General features: G+C 54.4%; 1 non-coding gene across 1 annotated transcript; it reads right to left on the minus strand.

The window, feature by feature from the left end:
* Positions 1 to 5554: 5554 nt before the first annotated feature.
* LOC137314032 (U1 spliceosomal RNA) lies at positions 5555 to 5717 on the minus strand. Its single transcript, XR_010961169.1, has one exon. It is a non-coding gene; the product is annotated as a U1 spliceosomal RNA (small nuclear RNA).
* Positions 5718 to 6633: the final 916 nt, after the last annotated feature.

Genomic DNA, 6633 nt, shown 5'->3' on the forward strand with positions numbered 1-6633 from the left:
AGGGGGTTTTTCCCTGATTGCAGCCCCTCGGTTTACAATGGCGGGAAGGCTCTAAACGGTTGCCTTTCCCCACAGGGCCTTTGCGGCGGCCGCACCCATCCTCAGTGCATCCCTCAGCACGCAGTCCTGGACCTTGGAATGTGCCAGTCTGCAACAATCGGTCGAGGACAGCTCCTTGTGCTGGAAGACCAGCAAGTTTCGGGCAGACCAAAGGGCATCTTTCACCAAGTTGATGGTCTTCCAGCAGCAGTTGATGTCCGTCTCAGTGTGCGTCCCCGGTAACAGCCCGTAGAGCACAGAAACCTGTGTTACGGAACTGCTCGGGACGAACCTGGACAGATACCACTGCATCTCTCTCCAGACCTTCTTTGCAAAGGCACATTCCATAAGGAGATGGGTGACGGTCTCGTCTCCACCGCAGCCTCCTCTGGGACAGCGCGCGGTGGCGCTGAGAGCCCGGGAGTGCATGAAGGATCTGACGGGAAGGGCCCTTCTCACCACCAGCCAAGCTAGGTCTTGGTGCTTGTTTGAGAGCTCTGGCGATGAGGCGTTCTGCCAAATGACATTGACAGTCTGCTCAGGGAACCAACTGACAGGATCCACCATCTCCTTTTCCCGCAGGGTCTCGAGGACGTTACGTGCGGACCACTTGCTGATCGCCTTGTGGTCAAAGGTGTTTTCCTGCACAAACCTTTCCACGAAGGACAGGTGGGGCGGAACGGTCCAACTGGACGGAGCGTTCCATGGCAGCGTGGCCAGGCCCATCCTTCTCAACACCGGGGACAGGTAGAACCTCAGCACGTAGTGACACTTTGTGTTTGCGTACTGAGGGTCTATGCACAGCTTGATGCAGCCGCACACAAAGGTGACCATCAGGATGAGGGCCACGTTGGGCACGCCTTTCCCCCCTTTCTCTGGAGATTTGTACATCGTGACCCTGCGGACACGGTCCATTTTTGATCTCCAGACAAAGTGGAAGATGGCTCGGGTGACTGTCGCGGCGCAGGAGCGAGGTATGGGCCAGACCTGCGCCACGTACAGCAACACCGAGAGCACCTCGCACCTGATGACCAGGTTCTTGCCCACGATCGAGAGGGATCGTTGATGCCACAGTCCCAGTTTCTGCTTAACCTTGGAGATACGCTCCTCCCAGTTTTTGGTGCACGCCCCGGCCCCCCCGAACCAGATCCCCAGCACCTTCAGGTAATCCGACCTGACGGTGAAGGGGACAAAGGATCGGTCGGTCCAGTTCCCAAAGAACATGGCCTCGCTCTTGCTACGATTTACCCTGGCCCCCGAGGCCAGTTCGAACTGGTCGCAGATGCTCATCAATCTGCGGACCGACAGCTGATCCGAGCAAAAGACGGCGACGTCATCCATGTACAGGGAGGCCTTGACCTGAGTACCTCCGCTGCCTGGGATCGTCACCCCTCTTATGCCCGCATCCCTCCTGATGGACTCGGCAAAGGGTTCGATGCAACACACGAACAAGACGGAGGAGAGAGGACAGCCCTGCCTGACTCCAGATTTGATCGGAAAGCTTTCTGATTCCCACCCATTGATTGAAACTGCGCTACTTATGTTTGTGTAGAGCAGTTGGATCCAATTGCGGATTCCCTCCCCAAACCCCATTTTGGAGAGCACGTCCATCATGTACGTGTGGGATATTCTGTCAAAGGCCTTCTCCTGGTCCAGGCTGATCAGGCAGGTGTTCACCCCCCTGTCCTGTACGTAGGCAATCGTATCCCTGAGTAGCGCCAGGCTATCAGAGATCTTCCTGCTGGGTACGGCGCAGGTCTGATCGGGGTGGATCACCACCTCCAGGGCTGACTTGACCCGATTGGCGATGACCTTGGACAGAATTTTGTAGTCCACGTTAAGTAGTGAGATGGGTCGCCAATTTTTGATTTCTTCCCTCTCCCCCTTCCGTTTGTAGATGAGAGTGATGATGCCTTTCCTCATGGAGTCTGACATGCTGCCTGCCAGAAGCATACCCCCGTACACTTCCAGCAGGTCTGGGCCTATCCAGTCCCACAGAGCCGAGTACAACTCCATCGGTAAGCCGTCGCTTCCGGGAGTCTTACTCTTCTCGAAGGATCGGACGGCCTTTGTCAGTTCGTCCAGAGTTAGCGGGTGATCCAGACTCTCCCGCTTGCTGTCGTCTAGAACCTGCGTGATAGACGACAAGAAGGAGTGGGAGGCCGCGCTGTCTGTGGGCTTCGTGTCGTACAGTCCGGCATAAAAGGATTTGCAGATCCTCAGTATGTCGGGCTGCGAGGACGTGACCGAGCCGTTCTCTTCCTTCAGGCTGCTGATCACAGAGCTCTCTCTGTGCACCTTTTGGAAGAAGAAGCGCGAGCAAGTCTCGTCCTGCTCCACGGAGCGGACTCTGGACCGGAAGATGATCTTGGAGGCCTCGGAGGCAAAGAGCGAGGCTTGCTGGTCCTTCACCTCTCTGAGTTCCTCCCCGACATCGATCCCCATCGACTGCAGCAGGAGAAGATTCTGCATGCTTTTCTGGAGTCGGGACGTTTCCCTCTGCCTCTCTCTCGCCTTCTGAACACCTTTGAGGATGAAGAACCTCTTGATGTTCGCCTTGATGGCTTCCCACCAGTGCACTGGGGAATCAAAGAGGGGCTTTACGGTTCTCCAACCTTTGTAATCCCTCGTCAGTTCCTCAATGTTTCCCGGGGTCAACAGTTTCACGTTCAGCTTCCATGTCCCCCTGCCCACTCTCTGATCGTCCTGTAGGTGACAGTCGGCCAGGAGGAGGCAGTGGTCAGAGAAGAACACCGGTGTGACCTTGGTGGATCTGACCTTGAGCTTCGGGGATACAAACAGGAAGTCTATCCTGGAACGGACGGACCCGTCTGGTCTGGACCAGGTGTATTGACGCGCCGCTCCGTCTGCAGGGTTGCTGAAGACGTCGCACAGCTTGGCGTCTTTCACCGCTTCCATCAGGAGTTTGGACGTGGCGTCCAGTTTGCTGTCGGCTCTGCCGGATCGTCCAGCCGCATCGATGATGCAGTTGAAGTCACCGCCGAGAATGACCGGCTTGGACGTCGCCAGCAGCAGTGGGAGCTGCTGGAAGACGGCCAGCCGCTCGCTCTTCAGAGCCGGGGCGTACACGTTGATCAGCCGGAGCGGAGCGTTTTTGTACATTACGTCTGCTACGAGGAGACGGCCCCCCACCACCTCCTTTACTTCGGTGATGGTGAAGTTGCCCCCCCGCAGCAGAATCCCCAGGCCGGAGGCACGGTTATCGTTGCCTCCCGACCAGATAGACGGCCCGTGGGCCCAGCGCTGCGACCATTGCCTGTAATTGCTGAGATGCGGCAGGCCGCACTCCTGTAAGAACAGCAGGTCGCTCTTGACCTTGGCCAGGTAGTCCAAGGTCGACACACATCGCGTAGTGCTTTTAACGCTACGCACGTTAATGGATGCGACTTTCAGACCCATTTTAACAACTGTTTAAAGTGTCACCCGTCAGTCCGTTTGCTGTTTCCAGCTCTTGGCCGTGTTTCTGCATATAGGTGATCTGTGTAAAGTGTTCCACGATCCCTGAGCTGAGGTACGAGTTCTGTTCTGCCTCAGAGAGGGGGTCGTCGTTCCGCCGGGGTGACATCGGCGGCCTGGTGTCGGGTGAAGAGTCCGTGCGATCCTCGATCGGTTGGGGCTCCTCGTTGTCGCTTCTCCCGGTTTCCCGGAGCTGGTCTTCGCTCTCTGCAGTGCTGCTCCCGGTGTCTCGGAGCTGGTGTGCGCTGGGCACTACGATGCTGCCGGCTTCCTGGAGCTGGAGGGCACTGGAGGCGTTGTCGCTCCCAGTGTTCTGGAGATGGGGGCTGCCGATCGCATCGGGGTCACCTTCGGTATTTTGCCGCTTTCGGTGGGACGGCTGACCACTTCGCTCCTGTCGTCCCTCCTCGTCAGACTCGGGGTAGTCGTTGCAGTCCGACTGCGACTCGAGTGCTCTTTTGGCCCCTGGTGTAGTGTCGGCAGGGGCTTGTTTCCTTTTCTCTGGCTTCTTCTTTTTGGTTTTATTGACCACCAGCTGCCATCCTCCCTCTGCTGCCTCCTCGTCCATGGACTCTGTCGTCTGTTGGGGAGGCTCGGAGCTGGGTGTCGGGGTCTGGCAGTTTTCGGCTTGACCCTTTCCTCGTTCATTGTTTTCCTGGGCTAGGGGCTTCTTGGAGGAGGTCGCGGCCGGCCGCTGACTCTTGGCCTTCTTTGGGGCATCCTTGCTTGTTGCCCCCTCCTCCTCCGCTGTGTTGTTCTTGGCCGCCTGGGCGTAGCTGAGGTTGCGTTCGGGGCAGACCCTGTAGAGATGGCCTTCCAGCCCGCACAGGTTGCAGCGCTTGCTCTCCTTGCAGTCCTTAGTCTGGTGTCCTTCCTGCTTGCAGTTCTTGCAGACGGTTGCAGTGCAGGTGTTCGCCAAATGGCCGGATTTGCCGCAGGTGCGACAGACTCTGGGCTGCCCCACGTACGTGATTTTTCCTCGACTTCCTCCGATGGCGAAGCTGGAGGGAGGGTGGACGATGTTGCCTTGGGCGTCCAGTCTCAACGTTGCCATGACCTCCCTCTTGCTGGTCCAGATCCCAAACTGGTCGGTGACGTCGACGCTGTTCTGCGCCCCGTCGACGTATCTGGCGAGGAACGTCAGCACATCGGCGAGCGGGACGTGTGGGTTGTACATGTGTACAATCAGCTTGCGATTCCTCTGCGTTGGGAGGGTGAAAAGCGGCTCCGCAGTGAGCATGGCCAGCAGTCCGACGCTCCCCTTCTCCTTGAAGACTTGAAGAAGCTTCTGGCGTCCAGCGACGGTCTTGAAGGTGACGTCAAAATGTCCGCTTCGAGGGAAATCCTGGAGGCACAAGATGTCCGTCGCTTTGAATCCACAGCAGTCGAGCAGAACGCGTTTGACGAAAAGCTCCCGATCCACCAGCGAAACACATTCGACTGTCGTTACCGTCACCCTGACGGTGTTTGGCACACCATGGCCGACTGCCCGGGTGCCCTTCCCTGCCATTGCAGTGTTGATGTGGTCCTTATGCAAATTTAGGGGCGGAGCCAGCACACAAACGACCAATCACAGCAAAGTCCGCACTTTGCGAGCGCACGAGGTCGCGGCCAGCGTTCCAGTCCGCTCAGATCCAAATAAGCCCGAAAAGGAACACACTTGATCTTAGCCAAAAGGCACTCCAGGGTGCCTCATTGCACTTGCAATCAGCATAGATTACAGTTACATTACAGCAATTACAATCATTACAAGGAGTTTTTTTTGGTTTCCAGTCCCTCGGCCTACGATGGCGAGAGTGTCCTAAACTGTGGCCTTTCCCCATCGAGCTTTTGCGGCGGCTGAATCTCAGCGCCCAGTCCTGGAAATGCTTTAATATCTAAGGGTTACGAGGTATTTTACAGAAAAACGACAAACAACACTAGTAATCGGCCAGCAAGTCGTTTGCGCTGATCGCTCAAATAGTCACTGATTCGAGATTACTCCATTAATAACTCATCACTCTGGGAGCAAACTTCATTTCTATCTTTAGTCATGAACCAGGGGAGAGCGCGAACGCAGTCCCCACTACCACAAATTTTGCAGTCGAGTATCCCGCATTTGGGGACATCGCAGGCGTCAGCACACCCGGAGTGCAATGGGTTAGCCTCGTCCTGGGAGAACCTCCTTCCTGATCAAGGTCTCTCCCCTGCCAGGTAAGTATGCTCGAACAGTGTTGCAAATTCCCATCCAACGGCAGTCAATACTCTTTCACATTAGGGCAAGTAAGAATTTTAAACGTTTATTTTCCATTTTGATAAGTAATGTTTACTGGAGATGTAAGAATCATTGTTTTTCCATCATTTCCTTGGTTAAGTATGATAGCTTTTGAAGATTCAACTGCATTCGCTGCCTCATTTGCATATCACCCATAAAAGGAAAGAACGCCCCCCCCCATTCGCCGGATTGAATGGATAATTCCTGAATGGTTCTGCCCATTTGCAGCTCATCTCTTGTTTCTTTACTTTTCCCACTACCGCCCTCCTCGCCTTGAATCATCATCATCATCCCTCTTGTCATTTAATCACTCCTGCCCTCCCACTCAATCTCAGACCTTGCCTTTTGTTCTTTCCTCCCCCATTTTGCCTGGCCCTGAAGTTGCTTAAAAACTGTTAAATCTTTTAACTTCTTCCAGTTCTGACGAAATGTCATCGACCTCAAACGTTAAACCTGTTTTTTTTTCAAAAAATATACTTTATTCATAAAATTTGCAGCAATACATACAAGACAGTTGTCATATCACATTCCAAACGTACACAATACAGATTATACAATATTCAGGTTACATCAAGTACAGTTCAATGAACACATTGGACATAATGACAGTTCATGACAGTCGAGGGTACCTCATTGCATTACACTCAATACAGGTGATTCATTACAGATTAATTCCAGTTACATTACAGATTGATTACAGGTACATTACATCAATTTGAATTTTACATTCTGCCTGAGGGGGTTTTTAAGGGCATAAGAAATAGGAGCAGGAGTCGGCCACACGGCCCCTCGATCCTGCTCCTCCATTCAATAAGATCGTGGCTGATCTTCTACATCAGCTCCACTTTCCCGCTCGATCCCCA

The sequence above is a fragment of the Heptranchias perlo genome, unplaced genomic scaffold (assembly GCF_035084215.1).
Source record: "Heptranchias perlo isolate sHepPer1 unplaced genomic scaffold, sHepPer1.hap1 HAP1_SCAFFOLD_50, whole genome shotgun sequence".
Lineage (NCBI taxonomy): Eukaryota > Metazoa > Chordata > Chondrichthyes > Hexanchiformes > Hexanchidae > Heptranchias > Heptranchias perlo.